Below are 19,639 nucleotides of genomic sequence, written 5' to 3'. Positions count from 1 at the left end.
ATAAGAACCGCTCCTTCGTCCTCAGGACAGAATGGTATCTCTGATTAGAACCCTGACGTGAGTCTATTTTTCAGAGTCTTTTTAAGTGGAGCAGGAGGGGGAGAGGCTCCTTAATTTCTTTTTTTAGAAAAATTAATAGCTCAGATGACAGTTCCCAGAATTACAGGCTTTGTGGTTTACCGAGCTTTGCTTCAGAGGGAGCCAACCTGATGTCTTCCAGATGTTTTGGACTTCAACTTCCATCAGCCCCAGACAGCATGGCCAATCTTCAAGGATTATGGGAGTTGGAGTCCTGGAAGGGGAAGCAGAAATCTCATGGCCCTCAGTTCTGCCCCACTGGCAAGGCTTTAGATATGTTGCAGGCTCTGACCGCACGAGCTTTCCAAGGCGGCGATTAGGACTGCTGTGCCTGAAGAGGGAGTGGAAGGGGCCTTGAAGTTGCCCATCCACAGTCAGGACTTGGACAGCAGACTGAGCAGGCGCACAGGTCACCTGGTCCTCTATGGGGAGATGCACGGAATGCCGATGGAGTGTTGGGGCGGGAAGAACAGAAAACCAGGGAGGAGAGGGAATGGAATGGAATGTTCTGGAAGAGGGCATGGCTGACTGGCTGGCTGGGACACTGAACAGGAGCACTCGACACTGTAACATTTTGTCCCAATTGTTGCTGAGTATTAGCCAAACAAGGCAAAGATGGAGAGATGGACCCTCATGAACCAATAGCCCCAATTTACCATGAACAGTCTCTCCTTTCTGGTACCTGTCCCAGGTAAATAGGATGTCCATGTGTCCTACTTTACAGAGGACAGTCTTATGTTTGAAGGGCTGCAATGTTTGAAGGGCTGGCAGAGGATAGGCCTCTGTTTGAAGGCATCTCCTATTTGAAGGGCTGTCTTGTCCATGTTCGCTTTAAAGATACAGAACCATCAGAAGGGAAAGTGAACAGGGGCCTTGAAGTTGCCCATCAACAGTGAGCACCTGGACAGCAGACTGAACAGGCACACAGCTCACCTGTTCAGCCTTCCCCACTATGGGGAGATGTCTTGTACTTCCTATGTAAATTATAGCCATTATTTCCAAATTTGCATCTACGCCCATAAATCAGCCGGTGCACATTTTATACAAAACGGTGTCTGTTTTATCCTTCCTCCTGGTGATGCATTTCCTCTTTTCGCTATGGTAAGCAAAGAAAAGCAGCCACCCTGGGGAAAGCACAGCTCCCGCTCCAAGGTGGCTGTGTGTCCCTCCTCATTTGCTGGTAGCTGCCTCTCCTCCTTCAAACGCATCCCGTTTGTTGGCCAAATGGAAATGGTATTTCCAGCCTCCGAATTGGCAGACCAGAGGCCCGTGGCCAAGGGCGCAAATGGAGCGACTGGTCATGTTTGAGCTGCTTTGTGCATTTGAAGCACCAGACTAGCATTTTCTTGATACTGAATCTGAACCTTGTGATGCGTCGAGGCTGTGGCTGAGCTCACACTGCGACAACACTGGGGTGGCCTGGAGAAGACGGACAGTGGATCCCGAAGCTGCAAAAGTAGGCTTGGAGAACCTGTACCCCTCCTGATGCTGTTCGACTGCAAATCCCATTATCGCTCACTATTAGGAATGTCTGTCGCTGGGAAATCCGGTTCTTTATTGGCTTGGCAAAGTTCCGTGGTGTGTACGGCTTGATTTGTGTTCGCGAGCTGAGCTGTGGGGTTTTCCCCAAACTCTGGGAACTTTTTTTGCACATGTTGTTTCTGCAGGTTCCACGATTTGCAAAAATTTCTGAGGAATTTGTGCAAATTCAGCCGTAATTTGAGCGAATTGCTCAGAAATTTGTGCAAATTGCAGAACCTATGAAAAATGCGCAAAATCCCCAGAAAATCCAGAAACTGGCTCAATTCCACTGCCCAAACAGATTTCGTGATGTCCCTACTCACCATTGGCTCTGCTGGCAAGGGCTGATGGGAGTTGCACTCCAACAACATCTGAAGGGCCTCAGGTTCCCCAATCCTGCTCAAAAGCATGAAGTGCCCTGACAATGAGAGGATCAGGCAGGGGAGACCTCAGGTCTGTTCTGCTCTGCACAGCACTGGTTAAAAATAACCTTCTCATGCAAAATCAATGGCTGCTACTTAACCTCAGCAGAGAATGGCAGCAGAGATGCTGGGTATCAGATACCAGGTTGATCATCTGACCTTGGAAGAGTTGCTGTATTGGCATTTGGCAGGGCAGGAAAAAAGGGAGAAGCTACTGTGCTGCTATTTTCCCCCTTTGAAGAAATTCTGCAAACTTTCCCTGTGTCCCAGGCTCCGGACTTTGTCAATCTTGCTCGGGGCTGAGTGATTCACCTGCATCTGGCATGCAACGTACTCAGCAATCCGTTTTTAAAGCATGATTTCTCATACGCACAGGCATGCTGCCAGCAGAAATACATGCAAGAGACGTGGGCAGCAGACGCCGGGGGATTTCAGCTGAAAGCTGACTCTGGGGTGGGGGTGGGGAGATCAATAAAGAGAAATAAGCAGAGGCGTGAGAGGCAAAAACAACTTCCAGATGAGTTAGTTCCCAAATCATCAAATCGGGCCCTTGGTTGCATCTGAAACGTAACCAGGACTGCCAAAAGGAGGAATGCAGGACCTCTTTCATCCTTCAGACCGAAGTCAATTTCGCGGAAGCTCTGGGGGGCTGCATTCCACTAGTGGGTGTGGCCAAAGGCAAAAGGGGGAGGGGCCAACACACCAGCATATTTTAGGTTAAAGCTATTCCTGCCAGTAACTAAGCCTTAGGAGAGGCATTTCAACCTTTTAGAATGGGGATAGAAGAACACTCAAAAGCCAGGAAACCACAAGTGTCCTGCAATGGCGCAAATCCAAGCCACTCCTTTCTGCGATCCAGGCATTATATCTCTCTCTTTATTAAAAGATCACATTGTGCACATGTCCATCAGTAATACGCAGCATCGATACAGCCAATTTGAGCACATCCCAGATATCAGCCTTCCCTAGTTTGGTGCCCTCCAGATGTTTTGTGTGGTAACACTTGCCAGCCCTGGGGTCATGGATGATGGGACTTGTAGTTCCAAACCTCCAGCGGGCACTAGGTTGGGTAAGGCTGACATACATTATTACATGCAACCCTGGGAGGTAGGGCAAAAATATTGGAGATGGGTGGGGCCAAAAGAAGAGTGGTTCGCTGAAGACTAGGTAGTGAGTTCTTGGCTCAGGTGAGGTTTGACCTGGGAACATTCTGTTCACAGATCCCATTCTTACTATCTCCCATCTGTTTACAAGCACCAGCAAGGTAAACTTTGGTGTACCGAACCTGAGTCAAGATTAGGGAATCCAAGGTCTCCTGCCTCCCAGTGATTGTCACGGGAAAAAAACTTTTTTTCTATTTGTCAGACATGAATTTATTCATTTATTATTACATTTATATCCCACCTTTCTTCCATCATGGAACTCAAGGTGTCTACATGTGGTTCCCAGGTGGTCTCCCCTCTCAGACCTGCTTAGCTTCAGCAAGGTGACTGTCTCATGTGCCTTCAGACCATGGCTTGGGACATGGGACATGAGTGAAATATACAAAAATAATAGCCCCTTAGGAGGGGATTATGCCTGCCAAAGGTCAGAAAAATAGATGCGGTGGTTTTGGTGCTATGCACCTTTATAAAAAGGGTACTGCCGATAACTTTTTAAATTTATTGGCAGAACTGGCTTATCCCCCGTGTTCCTTGTGGGCCACTGTTCTGAAAATGACAGTCATCATAGAGGTTGCCCTAAGAAAGGAAACGTCAAAGTTTCAGAAGGATAGGTGCAGCAGTTTATGTGGAAGGGGAGTCCTCAAATTTGGATGAGGGGTTAGTGATTTGCTTCCCATCCCCTCCCTGTGTTTTTTTTTTTTACAATTTATATGAAAATGGCACACATCATAGAGTTTCCTCCAGGCAAGAAACCGGCAAAGTTTCAGAATGATGGGTGCAGGGGCTACGGAGTTATGAAGACTGAAAACCAGTTTAAAGCTTTTTTGCAGTGAAACCTGGTGGTACTGGAAGATTATCCATCTCACAGTCCCATCCTTGCCTTTCCCTAAAGCACAGTGAACAGAGAGTGCCTGGTAAAGCAGGCTCTAGGATTAGAAGGTGGACCTGTCAGTCATTCAACTTCACTCCCCACCCCACCCCCCATCAACATTGAGATAAATGAAATAAAAGCCACTATTTTTCAAGACATGCTGTCTGCCTTTCCAAAGCCGAATCGTGAACAAAACCTTCTGCAGGGTCCAACTTCAGTACTGGTCATCTTGGAGGGAAGCTTGCTACATCGGGGGAATCTGATTCAGTCTGGGCTTTGGCAATCCCTAACCTGGAGCAATCCCTAATAGGCATATACATGTGTGGCCCCTGATCCACCCCCCAACATCGCATGCAGCCCTCAAGAGTCAAAAAGGTTGTGCACCCTTGTTTTACCCCATCCTTATAGGAGTTGGTTGGGTCGCCCCGCCCTGCCACACACACGTGCAGAGTCACACATGCCTAACCCTTTGTTTCACTTGCTGGGGAGTGCTGTGTACCAGTGCCAGCTCCAGGTTTTAGGGCCCTTGGCCAGGTCATCGTCAGTGGGCCCTGTCCATCACTGTGTCTAGCTTGTCACCACCATTGTGACCAGCTGCTATTGCTCCTCCTGCCCCCCCCCTTTGCTACCACTTGCTTGCTTGCTTGACAGGCAGAGAGCCAGGGCGCCAGCAGGCGGTGGCATCTGCTGCTTCTCACCACCACCACCACTGTTGCCTGGGCCAGAGCAAGAGGCAGGTGAACAAGCAGGTTGCCATGGTGAGGAGGAGAAGCAGCTCCAGGAGGCTCTTGTCAGCGGGCCCCTGCTGTAATGTGGGCCTTGGCCAGTGCCCAACCATGCCAACCATTAACACTGGCCCTGCCATGCACACCTGGCTCGCGTTCTGGGGAACACATTCCCTCCTACCCACCCCAATCTCACATTCCAGGTCATTCCTAGAGGGAGACATTGCCTGTCTCATCTGGGATATCTATTTGGGAAGATGGGCGGGAGGAAGACTATTCGCAGATTTATGATTTGTCTGCCACATTGGAACAACCACACCGTGGATGTGTGTCTTAACGCTGCTAAGCTGCCTGTGGTGGTTGTGGGCATAAACACATGGGCTCCTGTTTTACACCATGCACAAATCTGACGTTGGTGACAAGATGGGGGATATGTGGCTCAGCAACACTACAAGCGAGAAGGATCTTGGAATTGTTGTAGTTCTCAAGCTGACTATGAGCCAACAATGTGATGTGGCTGCAAAAAAGGCAAATGCTCTTTTGGGCTGCATTAATAGAAGCATAGCTTCCAAGTCCCGGGAAGTACTAGTTCCCCTCTACTCAGCAGTGGTTAGGCCTCATCTGGAGTACTGTGTCCAGTTCTGGGCACCACACTTTAAGAAGGATGCAGACAAGCTGGAGAGGGTTCAGAGGAGGGCAACCAAGATGATCAGGGGACTGGAAACAAAGCCCTATGAGGAGAGACTGAAAGAACTGGGCATGTTTAGCCTTGAGAAGAGAAGACTGAGGGGAGACATGATAGTGCTGTTTGTCCTTGAAAGGTTGTCACAGAGAGGAAGGCCAGGATCTCTTCTCGATCATCCCAGAGTGCAGGACACGGAATAATGGGCTCAAGTGACAGGAAGCCAGATTCCGGCTGAACATCAGGGAAAACTTCCTGACTGTTAGAGCAATACGACAATGGAACCAGTTACCTAGGGAGGTGGTGGGCTCTCCCATGCTGGAGGCATTCAAGACGAGGCTGGACAGCCATGTGTCAGGGATGCTCTGACTTAGATTCCTGCGTTGAGCAGAGAGTTGGACTTGATGGCCTTGTAGGCCCCTTCCAACCCTACTATTCTATGTTTCTACGACATCCTTGTGCATCTGTGCTGCTCCCTGTGCTGCCTTGCAAAATTGGAGTCTTTGGCTTGGGTTCTGTCGCCGAAGAGAGAATGTCATCTTAAAAGAAAAGAAAGAAAGAAAACAAAAAGGACACATGAGTGGAAGGAATGGTTCGGAGGATTTCCCCTGCATGAGGTTAAAATGAGAAAGAGGAATTTAGAAAGAACACAGAAAGCAAAAGGAACCTATGTTTATCCATAAGAGCCAGTGTGGTGGAAGGCTAGAGTGTTGGACTGGGCGCTGGGAGATAGGGGTTCTAGTCCCCACTCAGCTGTGGAAGCTCACTGGGTGACTTTGGGCCAGTCACAAACTCTCAACCCAACCCACCTCACAGGGTTGTTGCTGTGAGGATAAAATGGCAGCGGAGGAGGAGGATTATGTACATTGTCTTGTGTTCCTTAAGGAGGAAAAAGGTGGGATATAAATGTAATAAATAAATGACTAAGTAAGTAAGTAAGTAAGTAAGTAAATCAATAAATAAGAAAACTTCCAAAACTTCAGGCAATAGCTGTATTAGGACTAACCCAAACATCAAGAAATAATGTGCAAGCTTTCGAGTTCTCCAGAACTCTTCATCAGGCTAAATATTAACCAAAGTGGTCAGGGCAGGAAGGGAGGAGAGAAAGAACAGTTTGTAAACAGCTTGTCCTGAGGGGCAATGATCAAGATGCTAGCTGGATTTCAGAGGAGCCTATTCTGTTACTGATACACACGTGCTGGTCAGTCTTATATGTGACTGCTCAGAGGCGAGCCCAGGTAAGGTCATGTAGCAGCCTTCCCCACCCAGTGCTCTCCAATGTGTTAGACTATACAACTCCCATCATCCCCAGCCAGCAGGGGCATCAGTGAATCCTTGTGAGAGGAGGAAAGTCCTTGTACAATAACAGCACAGAGTCATCGGCCGCTGTTTCAAGTGTTACATTTTTGCTCAAATTGCTCGTTGCTTAGATGTTTCCAGGGGTTAAAAAGAAAAAAAGAGCTGAAGCCTAACCTGAAACCTGGTGCATAGAGATTTCCAGCAAACAGAACAGAACCGAACTTTGGACCTAAAACCTTTCACTTGCCTTCTATTCCAAGTGGGCGAGCAAATCCTCAAACAGCAGTTGTGGGATTCTCAAGTGTGGCCACAGCAGGCCCTTTGCCAGCTTTCGCAACTTGCCTGACGTACATGCGCGTGTATGTGTGCGCCGCTGTTTCTTGCTGTCTCCTCTCCTTGCACTTTGGGCAGGCTTACTGTCTTCCAAAAAATATACATTACATTGGCTTATATGCATATATGTCCATCTTTCGCCTTAACAACGACGACGACGACAGAAGGCGGATCAGAATCTACTGGTAGATCTCTAGGTGATTTGCAGTAGATCAGCAAGGATTTCTGACCCCCAGCTGTCTAACAATAGCAACAACAGAATGACACACACACCCCTCCCCTGTGCCCTCAATTGTGCTGCTGAAACAAAGAACGCTTGGGCTAACCAGGAGGGTTTGTTTTAAATTGTGTGGAAGGAATGCGAGCTCCTCTTGCTCAAAACAAATTCCCGGGTTCATAATTCTTTCCGCGCCTAAGTGTATGTCTTTTGCACCAGGCTCCAGCTGGTGGATCTGGGGGTTCTAGGATAAAAACACAGTTGATCCTGCAAGCCTGAGGTCTGCCTACCCTTGATGGACATCACTCACTGAGGGCCCACAGCTAACTGTGTGAGAAGAACTGACACCACTGAAAAGTATTGTGTTTGAGGTCATATGGACAGTCCCCCAGGGTGTGGCAGCATAGCTGTGCCCTTAAGAGAAGGGCCAGGGCTTACACTGAACCAGAGCCCAGTGACAAACCCCATTTTGAATGCCAGTACTTGACTCTGAAGTGCTTGGAGTAAGAAAGAACATGTCTCTGAGCATAGGTAGAGTGCATTAAGGGCCCACACACCTCTGGGATTTAGGGCCGAGCTTCCCCTGTCAGAGAGAGCTGCTCTGAGTGAGCTCCACAACCACCTAGGGTGACCATGTGTCCTCTTTTACAGAGGGCAAACCTCTTTTTGAAGGCACCCTCTGTTTGAAGGTCTGTCCAATTCCAGTTTAAAGTTGCCCGTTGACGCCAGAACAGGCAGGGCACACAGGTCACCTGGTCACAGTCTTCCACGCTATGGTGAGACATACCGCATTTCTGTTGAAATTATAATAATTATTTCTACATTTTCACCTTCACATTAGCATATACTATGTATAAATGAGCATATGCAGATTTTATGCAAATGGCAATCCTATCTTGTCCTCTTTTTCCATCTATCGTAAGTGGCCACCCTACCATTGCTGTGCATTTTAGAAATTAAGGTACTGGGCGGTGGAATCCAGGAGTCTGTGTGTGCTGCAGTCTGCTACCACTTTGGGCCCCACCCTGATGGTCTGCCCGATCCTTGGCAACGCTCCACTGATGGCAGTGAAAGGAGCTGTTTTTTATCCTTCTCCCCTCGACATCCACCATCATCATGCAGAGTCTGGCTTGACCTGCCGTCTGCCTCACTCGTCTCTTCCTGCAGGCTGCCCCTCCAACGCGCCCAAGTGGCCCATCCATTTCCCTTCCCCGAGCGTTCTGCCTCCCCCTTCCCCCCCCCCCGGTACCAGCCTAATGGCCACCATCAATAATTCACTGTGTGTGATGGGAAGGATTTTCCCAGGTTAATGGCAGCTGTTTGCTCTGGCGACTGAGCCAAAGGTGGATGTAAAACCATGGTTCTTGGAGAGACGTGAAGAGGGAGGGTCTCAGCAGGCTGGGCAGATGCTGGAACTTCTCATGACAAGTCGGGATGGGTGAGAATTTCTGTTCTGTTCTGTATAAGAATTTACCGAAATTCACCATATTCTCCATTTTCAGAACAAAAAGAACGTAGGTTGGATCCAGATTTATGCTCAGGACAGGCTGGTGGCTCCAGTTTCAGTGGGCTGGAGATTCCAATCGGGGTTTGAGTTAACAAGCAGCCAGAACTCTAAAGGAGCTATCCAAGCTGCTGTGCCCGAGCCCCAAAATGGGTCCATGCCCTTGGATAGCTCCTTTAGATGTCTGGCTGATTGTAAGTAAACCCAGAACGGAATCTCCACCCCACCGAAATTCGCGCCACCAGCCTCCCCTGTTTGCTCTGGATCAACTGTCAGAAGTGGACTCGCTCACCCATGCCTCTTCATGGCAGCCCCTCCCCTACACAGAGAGTCAGGGGACCCTGTTGGATGGGCTGAGCTGTGGTGTGTGTGGGGAGATCCCCCCAAATTGGGTGGAAGGCAGATCCTGGATCCAACTCCTTGAAGTTTTTTAAAAAATGAATGTGGGAGAATCCAAAATGAACGGATTCCTCCATCCAGGCCCAAGGATTGGAGTGTTTGCTCTTTAAAGTCAGGGGCTGGATCCCTGTGTTAGTTCTGAATTAGGGTTCCCACCTCTTTTTTCTGACAGGCTCCTCAACTTTAACAGCCACATGGCAGGCAGGTACAACATGGGGTCCAACTAGGGATGGCACGGGCACCCGATTCCATCTGGGAATCCAGCGGAACCCGCCCTGCCCGCACCCGTGAGCCCCACTTGCTGAGCCACTGCCCCCGCTTGCCTCCTGCCCTCACTTGGTGAGCAGTGCACACTCACCCCGGCGGCCTCATTGAGCTCCGTGGTCGCCATTTTTTGAAAAACAAAATGTTGATCGCAAAGATTCGCATATTTGCAAATGCACGAAAATGCGCATTTTTGTGATTTCCCCCCCCCCCAAATTGTTTGATGAGGCCACTGTGGTGAGTGTGGGCTGCTCACCAAGCACGGGAGGGGCTCAAGCATGGTCTGGGGACCAGCAAGTGGGGGCAGGGGCTGGTACCCAGAGAACCCAGATGGGGGTGAGTTCGCACATCCCTAGGCCCAACATGCTGGACATTGCTGAAGCTATTGAAATTGGCTGGTGCAGATGGCTGAGAATTTAGTTTTGAGTTCATTTTTGATAAGAATTTATCAAAATTTGTAGAGTTCTTCATATTCGGAAAAGAAAAAAACCAGAGTTTTTTGAAGTCTGAATGTGCCCATCCCTAAGGCCAAGTTAGTGAAGTGTCGCAGGCAGGCAGATAAACACTAGTGGCAGTTTATGTGTGTAGCACTAAAAATGTTCCAGAGCCAGGTGACGGTCCCTGCTCTGGAGGATCATGTATACCTCCCCCAACCTGGTGCCCTCAAGATGTACTGAACTTCAACTCCCATCAGCCCCAGACAGCATGGCCAATGGCTGGGAAACCTGGGAGTTGTAATCCAAACACTTGGAGGGCACCAGGTTGAGGAAGGCTGGTGTACACTTATAGCGAACTCAGTTCTCTGAGTGCCGCTGCTTATGTTGCCAAAACAGCACCATCCACGCACAAGAGGGAAGTACCAGTAGGCTCGGGGAACCCCACAGTTTGCAGAAGTACAACCCCCCCATCACTTTAGAAAACTACCATAAGGCAAGGGACCCCAAAACAGCACAGCAAGGACTGAGCGTGCTCAGTGTGTATGGACTGCCGATGAAGTGTTGGGGTGGGAAGAACTGAAAACCAGGGAGCAGGAATGGAATAGAATGGAATATTCTAGAAGAGGGCATGGCTGACTGGCTGGCTGGTCTTCTTCAGTGTTGGCTGTAGATGCTCTGTGACAAAACAAGCTCTTTCTCTGCAGGTGTTCTGTGGCACGTGACAGGTAGTTGTCGGCATTAGGCCTTAAAAGAGAAAGGTAAATGACAGCTGGCAGAAAGAGAGAGAGAGAGAGAGATGTGTTTAACAGCATCACTTTGAGATACAGCAGGAGGGAAGGTCAGCAAAGAGCAGATGACAGTGGCTGAGGTGATCAAAGCATGTCAAAGATTTGTAAAGCAAGGGGTATGCAGAGGAAAGGGCAGATCCTGCAGATGATGAATACAAAGTAAAATAAATATTTGGTTTGGATGCAGGAGGCCTGATCTCTGCTTGTGTAACCTTGGGTGTTTGCTGAGATGGTGGTGACAGCACATTCACATACAACCCCCCCTCCCACACACACACACAGGATTTACCCCTCTGAACATGCATGCAATAAACCATCTGATAAATCACCAGAGCAATTAATCATAGATGCCATCTCAGCATTCCTGCTGGAAGAGGCCTAAGCTAACATACGTGAGCATTAGTAAGCCACACACAGGGCAGGCCCAGAACAGGTGTCTTTGGTAGGCACTGCCAGGGTCCCAGCACTAAAGATGCTGCGTGACGATGCCAGGCCTGCCCTGGACAAAATCAAGAGGCCCTGAAAGGAGCAAGTCACAACACAGAAGGCAGCGTCCCCCACCTGGTGCCCTCCAGATGCTCTGGACGACCACTCCAACACGTAGTTGTCCTCCAACGTGCTTCCAGGGCAGTTTATCCTCGGTGTAGGGATGGACAAATCAGTCTATATCCAGTCCATGTCAGTTCAGATGTCAGGAATGCCTTGGCGGCCTCCCGCAGTAGATTCCTATAGCCAACTCAAGACACAGACTAAAGGGAATTCTTTTCAAAGCTTTAATCCCATTACAGCTTAATGACTCTCAGATGCTAATCACCAGCGGCTAGAGCAAGGGGCAGGAGCGTGGCTTAAGCTTCAGGCAAGCAGTTGATCCCCGTTTGAAAGGGAGTCACTTGAAGACCCAGAATTTATGGGCTAGGGAGAGATCCTCCCTCTTTCCCTTCGGTCCATAGGAGGTGGCTGTTGCTTGCGTGCCAAACAGGCACTACGCCTCCTTTCAGCGCCCTCCATCACTCGTCGCTCTTTGCGTCTGCGTCGAGCATCTAAGAAGCCCCCCTCCTGCACTCCCTCACTGCCAGGGTCACTATCTATCTTAGGAATGCTGGCAGGAGAAATCTCTGCCAGGTGCTGAGCCTCTGAAGGATGAGCTGTCTCCTCTCCCACGGATTGCTGTTCCTCCTCAGAATCAGAACTGCTCTGGGGCTCTCTGGGCTCAGTTTCCACCCTGACATTAGAGTGGCCACATGTCCTCTTTTACAGTCCTCTGTTTGAAGGGTTGCCCTGTCCAAGTCTGGCTGAAATATTAAAAAAAACTATAAAAAATGAGAGTGAACAGGGGCCCTGAAGTGACCCACCATCAGTTGGCACCACGGATGTCGGAGAAATCTGCAACAGAACCAAATGACTTTGGATTTTCATGAATTCAACCTGTGGATTCTACAGCAGACTGGTTTTCCCCCTGTCGGGCAGAGTCCACAAACTTGCAGGCCAGTTTTCTAACTTTCCCAAATTTGCACAAATTTCATTGTCAAAAAATGCGCAAAATAAAAAACCTGGCCAAAAATGTGCATTTCTCCCATAGGCTAAAGCCTAAAAATGTGCATGGGGGGGATTTGCATTTATGCAAATTCAGAAATTAAAAAAATCCAATTCCGGTGATGGGTGGATGGTGGAACGAAAAGCGCCTGACAATCTGCAAAACACATCCCTAGTTAGAATGTAAACACTTGGCTGAACAGGCACACCATGGTGAGACAAGCTGTATTTCTATTTAAATTATACAGTAATTCTTTCTAAATCTTCACCTACGCATATAAATTAGCTTACGCGAAACATGTACAAATATGCATTCTCTTTTACTCTCCTTTTCTGGCAATTCATAAGTGGCCACCCTATGTCACTTTCACATGTATTCAGACATAAAGTCTATACCATCTGATTTCCACATTCCGCAAGTAAACACACACACACACACACACACACACACACGAAAATTCGCATTTGTTTTTGCACACAATTTTCCCTGGCATACGTGTTGTGCCCGCAACTTTCTGCAATATACCCATTTTTGTACTCTGCCCATTTTTGAAACCTAGAATCAGCTTCCTGAGGCAGCCGCCTCACTCTGCCTAATGACGGGGCAAGCCCTGATGGATTCTTTTATGTGGGGGGAGCAGGAACGGAACCCAGGACTTTCTGCCCGCAAAACATGTGCTCTGTCATTGAACTGCAGCCCTTCCCCAAGAGCACCGAAGACATCCATAGCATTCGTTGCTGTCCCAGAGTCTCGTAACGTTTCAGAAATTCCTCCTCCGATTTAAGCTTAACTTTTCTTCCCGCAATTTAGGCTTGTTGCTTCTTTACCTGGAGTTACAAGGGGGACCGTGTGGGGGAGTTGCTGGAGAGGGCTGTGACAAAGGCCAGGGTCTCATTGAGAGTGACAGCAAAGGGCAAGTTTAAATGAGAGCGCGGCATGTTTTGATGGAGGCATTCAATCTGAAGAGTGACTTCTTGTATCCTGCCATTCAGAAGGAAAATGGCTATTTCCCAAGAATGTCCTCCAGAGATCACACAGCTAATTAAAGATTAATACGGCACACTGGGCGGGAGAGGGGTGGGGGTAGAGCTGGTCTGCCATGAAAGCAAGGAGGAGGAAATCAATGGTGGATTAGAGTTGATATTTCTAGCACCCCAAGAAGAAGGGGCTCAAGGCCCGTGAAGGCTGGTGGCTCCAATGTCAGTGGGAAAGTGAATCCGCTCCGGGTTTCCATCAGAACCAGCTGTCCATGGTTCTGATGGAAACCCGGAGCGGATTCACCGCCCCAGTGACATCAGAGCCACCAGCCTTCACTGCTCAAGCCCTCACCTGACAGAAAAAAAAAAGGGTAACGAATGAAGATGGGGAAAAGCCTGGAAACTAGGGGATTTTGAACTAGGATTCAAACATCCCATATTTATTTGCCACTGGTGTTTGCCAGGTGACAATTAAGGCCTCTGAGGGCCTTCTCCAGAGTTGTGTTTATGTGTGTGCACACAGTAAATGCAGGGGTGGTGGCCGGGGGGGGGGGGATTTGTTGTGTCAGAGATTCAGGTGTCTTTCCTCTAGGTAACACTTCTGGAGGGAGTGGGGAGGGGAACATTTTCCAACGGGGACATTTTGCCCCTGGAGAAATGTAGTTCTCCTCCCAGCTAGCGCATCAATGGCTTTTGCTACCCCTATGTGTGGACTGTGATTGCTCACCTGGCAGGGTGGGTGGCCACTTAAAAAAAAAAAAAAAAAAGGACACTGCTTTGCATACACTTTGCATGTGCCACTACATATGTATAGAGGCAAATTTAGCAATAATGACTATCGCTGAAATAGAAATACAAGATGTCTCACCATAGCAGGGAAGTATGTGACCAGGAGACCTGTGTGCCTCCTCAGTCTGCTGTGCAGGTGTTAATAGTGTGAACCGCTGGGAGATTTTATTATATTCAGCAGTATATAAATGCCACAAAATACATACATACATACATACATACATACATAAACAAACTGTTGTTGACAGGCAGCATCAAGGCCCCTGCACTCCCTCCTTATGGTTCTTTGACTTTAAATTAGACTTGGACTTAACAGCCCTTCAAATAGAAGACACCTTCAAATAGAGGGCTGTCCTTTCAGTTAGAGGAAACCTTCAAATAGAGGACTGTCCCCTGTAAAGCAGCTGTAGCATTGTGCTCATGAAGCCCCTGAGCACTCACACTCTCCTCGCCCCCTCCTGCCCTCAGCAAAGTCTGCAAGTTTTTTTGTTAGTATGGCTAGATAGCATCACTGATGCAATGAATATGGACTTGAGCACGCTCCGGGAGAGAGCGCAGGACAGGAAGGCCTGGCGTGCTATGGTCCATGGGGTCATGAAGAGTCAGACATGACTGAACAACAACAACAACAAGAGCATATAAGAAGAGCCGTGCTGGATCAAACCGAAGGGCCATCTAGTCCAACAGCCTGTTGCCCCCAGTGGCCAGACGGATGTTTCTGAGAAGCTCATAAGAAAAGCATGAAGGTAACGGCCTTCCTCTGCTGTTTCTCCCCCTCCCACCCTGCAACAACTACTGTTCAGTGGTATACTGTCTCTGAAGATGGAGGTTCCATCTTGCTACTATGGCTAATAGCGTTTGATAAGTCTTTCTTCAATGAATTTGTGCCATTCATCCATGCCCAAGGGTAGAAGTGCCTGTCTGCTTAAAAGTGTTGAAGATGACCAAGACTATCCTTCCCATTCCACCAACTGCTGATTTTTGAAAAACTTCCTTTTTAGGCAGCTCCCTTTTCCCCACCCACCCCAATGTGCAGTTTTTCTCCAGCACTGGAGCCCATGGGTGAAATCCAGAGTTAGTCATGCTTAGAGCAGGCCCATTGAAATCATTAGAACTCTAGGGGCACAATCCTATGCACCAGAAAAAAGTCCCACAACTCCCAACATCCCCCTCCAGCCATGCTAGCTGGGGTATGCTGGGAATTGTGAGACTTACTTACTTACTTACTTATTTATTTATTGCATTTATATCCCACCTTTTCCCCTCTTGCAGGGAACCCAAGATGGCTTACATTATCCTCCTCATCTCCATTTTATCCTCACAACAACAACCCTGTGAGGTGGGTTGGGCTGAGAGTCTTTGACTGGCCCAAAGTCACCCAGTGAGCTTCCATGGCCGAGTGGGGACTAGAACCTGGATTTCCCGGTTCTCAGTCCAACGTTCTCGCCACTACACCACGCTGGCTTTTTTCTGTCTAAACATGCACAGGTTTGCACCCTAAGTTAGTTATGACTAACCTAAGTCCCATTGTTTTCAGTGACTCTACTCTATGTATGACTCAGCCTGGATCCAGCTCTAACAGAGCACTCCTATTTGATCCAGGCAGGGAGAAACTGTGGCAGCAGAATCGCCCATTGATGACCCCTGCCAGGATCATGTTGGAGAGGGTGGCATTTATTTTTCTTTCCTTCCTTCCTTCCTTCCTTCCTTCCTTCCTTCCTTCCTTCCCTTCTCTCTCTCTCTTGGCCATTTATGACCATGGGCATCTTTACACAGGCTTAAAATCCTGCATTTAAAATGGGGCTTTCTGCTTCCATTTTAAATGCAGGATCACAACGACTCCCTCTTTCACCCGCTTCCTTTCCCCTCCCTTTCCCCCTCCTTCTCCCTGTAGCGGAGTCTTCCATTGTCTTTCATGGTTCCCACTCCTCTTCTTGCTGCTTTCCCTCTTTTCACAGAGGGAACTCAAGCGGAACACAACCGGGTAATTTGATAGCTCATGACCTGCAATCTATTTAAAAATGGAACAAAGTGCATTTAGTGCAGGAGACACCTTGAATGATCACGGCATCATGTAAAGAGCCCACAAACTTCCATGAAGGAACAATCTCAGTCACAGGATAAAAGCTCTATGTGAAGGAGCCCCCCCCCCTTTTTAAATCCTCCCATAGCAGACAATGAGAGGGAAATAAACTTCCTCAGCTCCAGGGCTGGCATAGTTCTTCCCCACCCTATTTTGGGGGTGCGTTGGGGAAATAGGATCTGCCCCTGGAATGCCCCCATTTTGCCCTCCCTATCTTCAGAGTTCTGGCAGTGGCTGGTCTCCTCCATTCACAGTCATCCTAATGACGTACCTTACAGACAAATGTTCCTGCAGGGTGACTTGAATGGTCAGTTTTCTTAGCTAGCCAGTGAGGGTGTTCATGCAACACTTTGAAAGAAGCCCTCCTTCTTTAGGAAATCATTTCCGACTTTGGGGAAATAATGGCAAGCGGGGGTTCCTGAGGAGAAAAGTGGGCAAGGAAGTTCGGGATGTGGGACAGGGCAGAGAAAGATCGATTTACGTACAGGATGTGATTCCCAACGGAGTGCAGCTGAAACCAAAGAAGCAGGAATGAAGAGTAGGGTCAGTGGAAAGTCAGCAATTTTGGCACCATCGTCAAATGTTTGTATTGGACACCGTAATCCTAATCCTTTCCCATAGCTAATGGACGGAAAACAGATGCAGTCGAGTGCTTGATCAAATATGGCTCCCCACTCCTGTTCTCCCCCCACCCAGTGAAAAAAGGTGACAACTATGTATGGCTGCCAAATCAACCTTTATTTATTCATTAGCTTGCTTGCTTGCTTGCTTGCTTGCAAAGTTCTTAGGGTGGCTCATGACAAGAAATAAAAACAATGTAAAATTCATCATCAATCAAAACAACAATGGAAGTATAAATGCTGCATTAAAAAAACACAAATTGCAGAGAGTAAAAATGGCTTAAACCTAAGTGGTAGCATTTCTGTCTTTGGGGAGGGCGTTCTGCGGCTGGGGTGCCGCCACTGGAAAAGCCCTCTTCCCTGTAGCCTTTGGGAGAAGACGGAAGCAAAGTAGGAGTCGAGCAGTTCTAAGGATAGCAGAGAATTCCGCTGCAAACTTAAATGAGGCCAGATTCCAGAGAATCCGACCTCCGGATTCCATGGCGGAACAGCACCACTTACCTCCAACTGTGGAGGATTTCGTGCGGAGCGGCTCTCTGTCTCCCTATACAAGGCGATACACTAACGGCAGCTGCCATTAGCCTATCTATCGCTGAGAAAAATACAGACGCAAATGGTGTATTGTATGCCACTTGCGGCTGTAAAGCACTGATTTTGACCTAAATACAGCCATAAATGGCTGCAATTAGGTCAAAGTCAGGGCTTTATGGCGGGAATTGGTGTCCAATACGCCTTTGTGTCTGTATTTTTCCCAGAGATAGGCTAATGGCAGCTGCCATTAGCATATTGCCTTGTATAGGGAGACAGAGAGCTGCTCCGTGAACTGCCCTGAATGCAGAGGAAGCTCCGGAGGATTCCCTGAGAGGCATGGATGGCCCCTCTACGAACCCCCCTCCCGAGCGGAAAGTGGGGGGTTTGTACATCACTAAGCAGTTCCACTTTCCCTTTGTTGCCTGATAACATTTCACTACCCTTACTGAGCAGCAGGCTTACTGTTTCTTTCCTCTTGATTTGAACATACCTGAAAAAGCCCTTTTGGTGGTTTGCCTCCCAACAGGTATTAGGATAGTTGAAGTCCCCCATTACTACTCATTTTTGTTTCCTTGAAACATCTGTAATTTGTTTCAGGAAAGCATCCTTCACATCCTCCCCTCAGTCTGGCAGTCTGCGTGTAGTAGACTCCAACCACAATGTCTGTCTGTCTGTCTTTCTTTCTTTCGTTTCCTTTTTCCCAGACGCTCTCCAGAGGGCTACCAAGCTTGCTGTCTTTCTGGTGCATCTCTTCTTTTTGAACAAGTTATAGCCTTCATTTATTACATTCCAATCATGGGAGTCATCCCACCAAGTCAGTTATGCCTATCACACTTTCTTTACTTTCCTGGACTAGGAGTTCAAGCTCATCTTGTTTATTTCCCATATTCTTCACACTAGAGTATCCCCACTGAAAGCCTTGGATATTATGATCCAGTTACTCCCCTGCTACTTAATTGTGGGGTTTGCTAGGCACCTTGCTGTAGTGTATTGGCCCTCCTGACTTGCCTTACCAGGAAGTGTCTGAATAAGCTTTCAGGCACTGCTCTTTCAGTTTCTGTTCAGCATTGCCTGCTCCGGTATGCTGCATGGTCTGCTCTCAATAAGCCTTATTTAATAAAGGGTTATTTTTCTTGTTGGTTGCACGTCACCTGTGTGTCCTTCTCTTAGTACACTTCACCCACAACTCCCTCAATTTCTCCTGTAACACCCACATCCCTAACTTTAGTGCTCACCGATGTCTTTGCTTTAGGGCTTTTGTCTCCATCCCCAGGATAAAGGATTTAGTTTAACGCCCTTTTCATCAGGTCTACCACGCATCTGCCCAACTCAGTAGGTTGGATCCAGGATCTGCCTTCCGGCACCTGCCTTCACAAAGGGTGCCTCTGCCTGATTTCAGGAACCCCCCTTGCTCTCACACCACAGACCACCCCATTCAATGGTGTTCCCCAACTCTCTGTGTAGCATTTCTCCCCACAGCGGAGGGGCTGCTGTGGGGAGAAAGAGGCAGGGAAGTCCATATCTACCGTTCTAGTTACATGCACCTAAATCTGGACTCAACCCATTTTCCCCCTGCCCTTGTGAGATGCAGCCCATCTGTTATCTACTACATACAAGGAGTTGGATCAAGGATCCATGAGAGGAAGGTCCCTCACCCAACTTTGGGGGATCCCCCCCCACACACACACCACAACTCGCTTGGTGCCAACTGCCAACATTGTTATCTTTTCAGGCCAGGTTAAGGCATTTCTCTCCTCAGCATTTGGCAGCATAGGATAAGTTTTAATCGATCCTGGATTGTCTTGTGGTTATGGTTGTTTGCTTGAGATTGCTTGTTTGAAGTTGTTTTAGATATGTTCTCTTGTGTATATTGTCTGTTCTTGTGTTTTTTAATAAAAAAAAACTTTTAATGGCTTTTAATCTCCGTATACTGTATTTTTAATGTTTTTAATATTTGTAAACTGCCCAGAGAGCTTTGGCTATGGGGCGGTATAGAAATGTAATAAATAAATAAATAAATAAAATAAAAACTCCTCCCATCCAGCATGGTCTCCTAAATCTCTGTGTAGCATTTTCAGGTGGCTGGCTTCTGTGGGAAGGAGGGGGCAGGAAAGCCCACTTCTGCCAGCACAGTTGATCCAGTGTAAATCTGGATCCAACCGAATATCGTTTGGTTTTGTTGTGGAATAATTATTCCTTCCTCAGCAACCTAACTGAAAAGTGAAATACATGAAATAACTTTGCAAGAGCTGTGCTACTAGATCAAAGCAATACTTTTTTTTTTTTTAACGAGTTGAACCTATGCAGTCAAAAATAAGCATCACTGAGTTTAACGGAGCTTACTCCCAAGTAACTACGCATAGGATTGCGGTCATGCCTGTAAAACCTAATTGTGAGATTTT

At 47.9% G+C, this 19,639-nt stretch overlaps 1 protein-coding gene across 1 annotated transcript in view; it reads left to right on the top strand.

Moving 5' to 3' along the window:
- NGFR (nerve growth factor receptor) overlaps window positions 1-19,639 on the top strand; it is an 82,367-nt gene that overhangs the window by 24,451 nt on the left and 38,277 nt on the right. The window lies entirely within an intron of this gene.

This window comes from Heloderma suspectum, chromosome 6 (genome assembly GCF_057233095.1).
Source record: "Heloderma suspectum isolate Gila_16-S chromosome 6, 16-S_ref, whole genome shotgun sequence".
In the NCBI taxonomy this organism is placed as follows: Eukaryota; Metazoa; Chordata; class Lepidosauria; order Squamata; family Helodermatidae; genus Heloderma; species Heloderma suspectum.
Note: the sequence above shows the minus strand (reverse complement) of the source record. Positions and strands in the feature narration are given on the sequence as shown.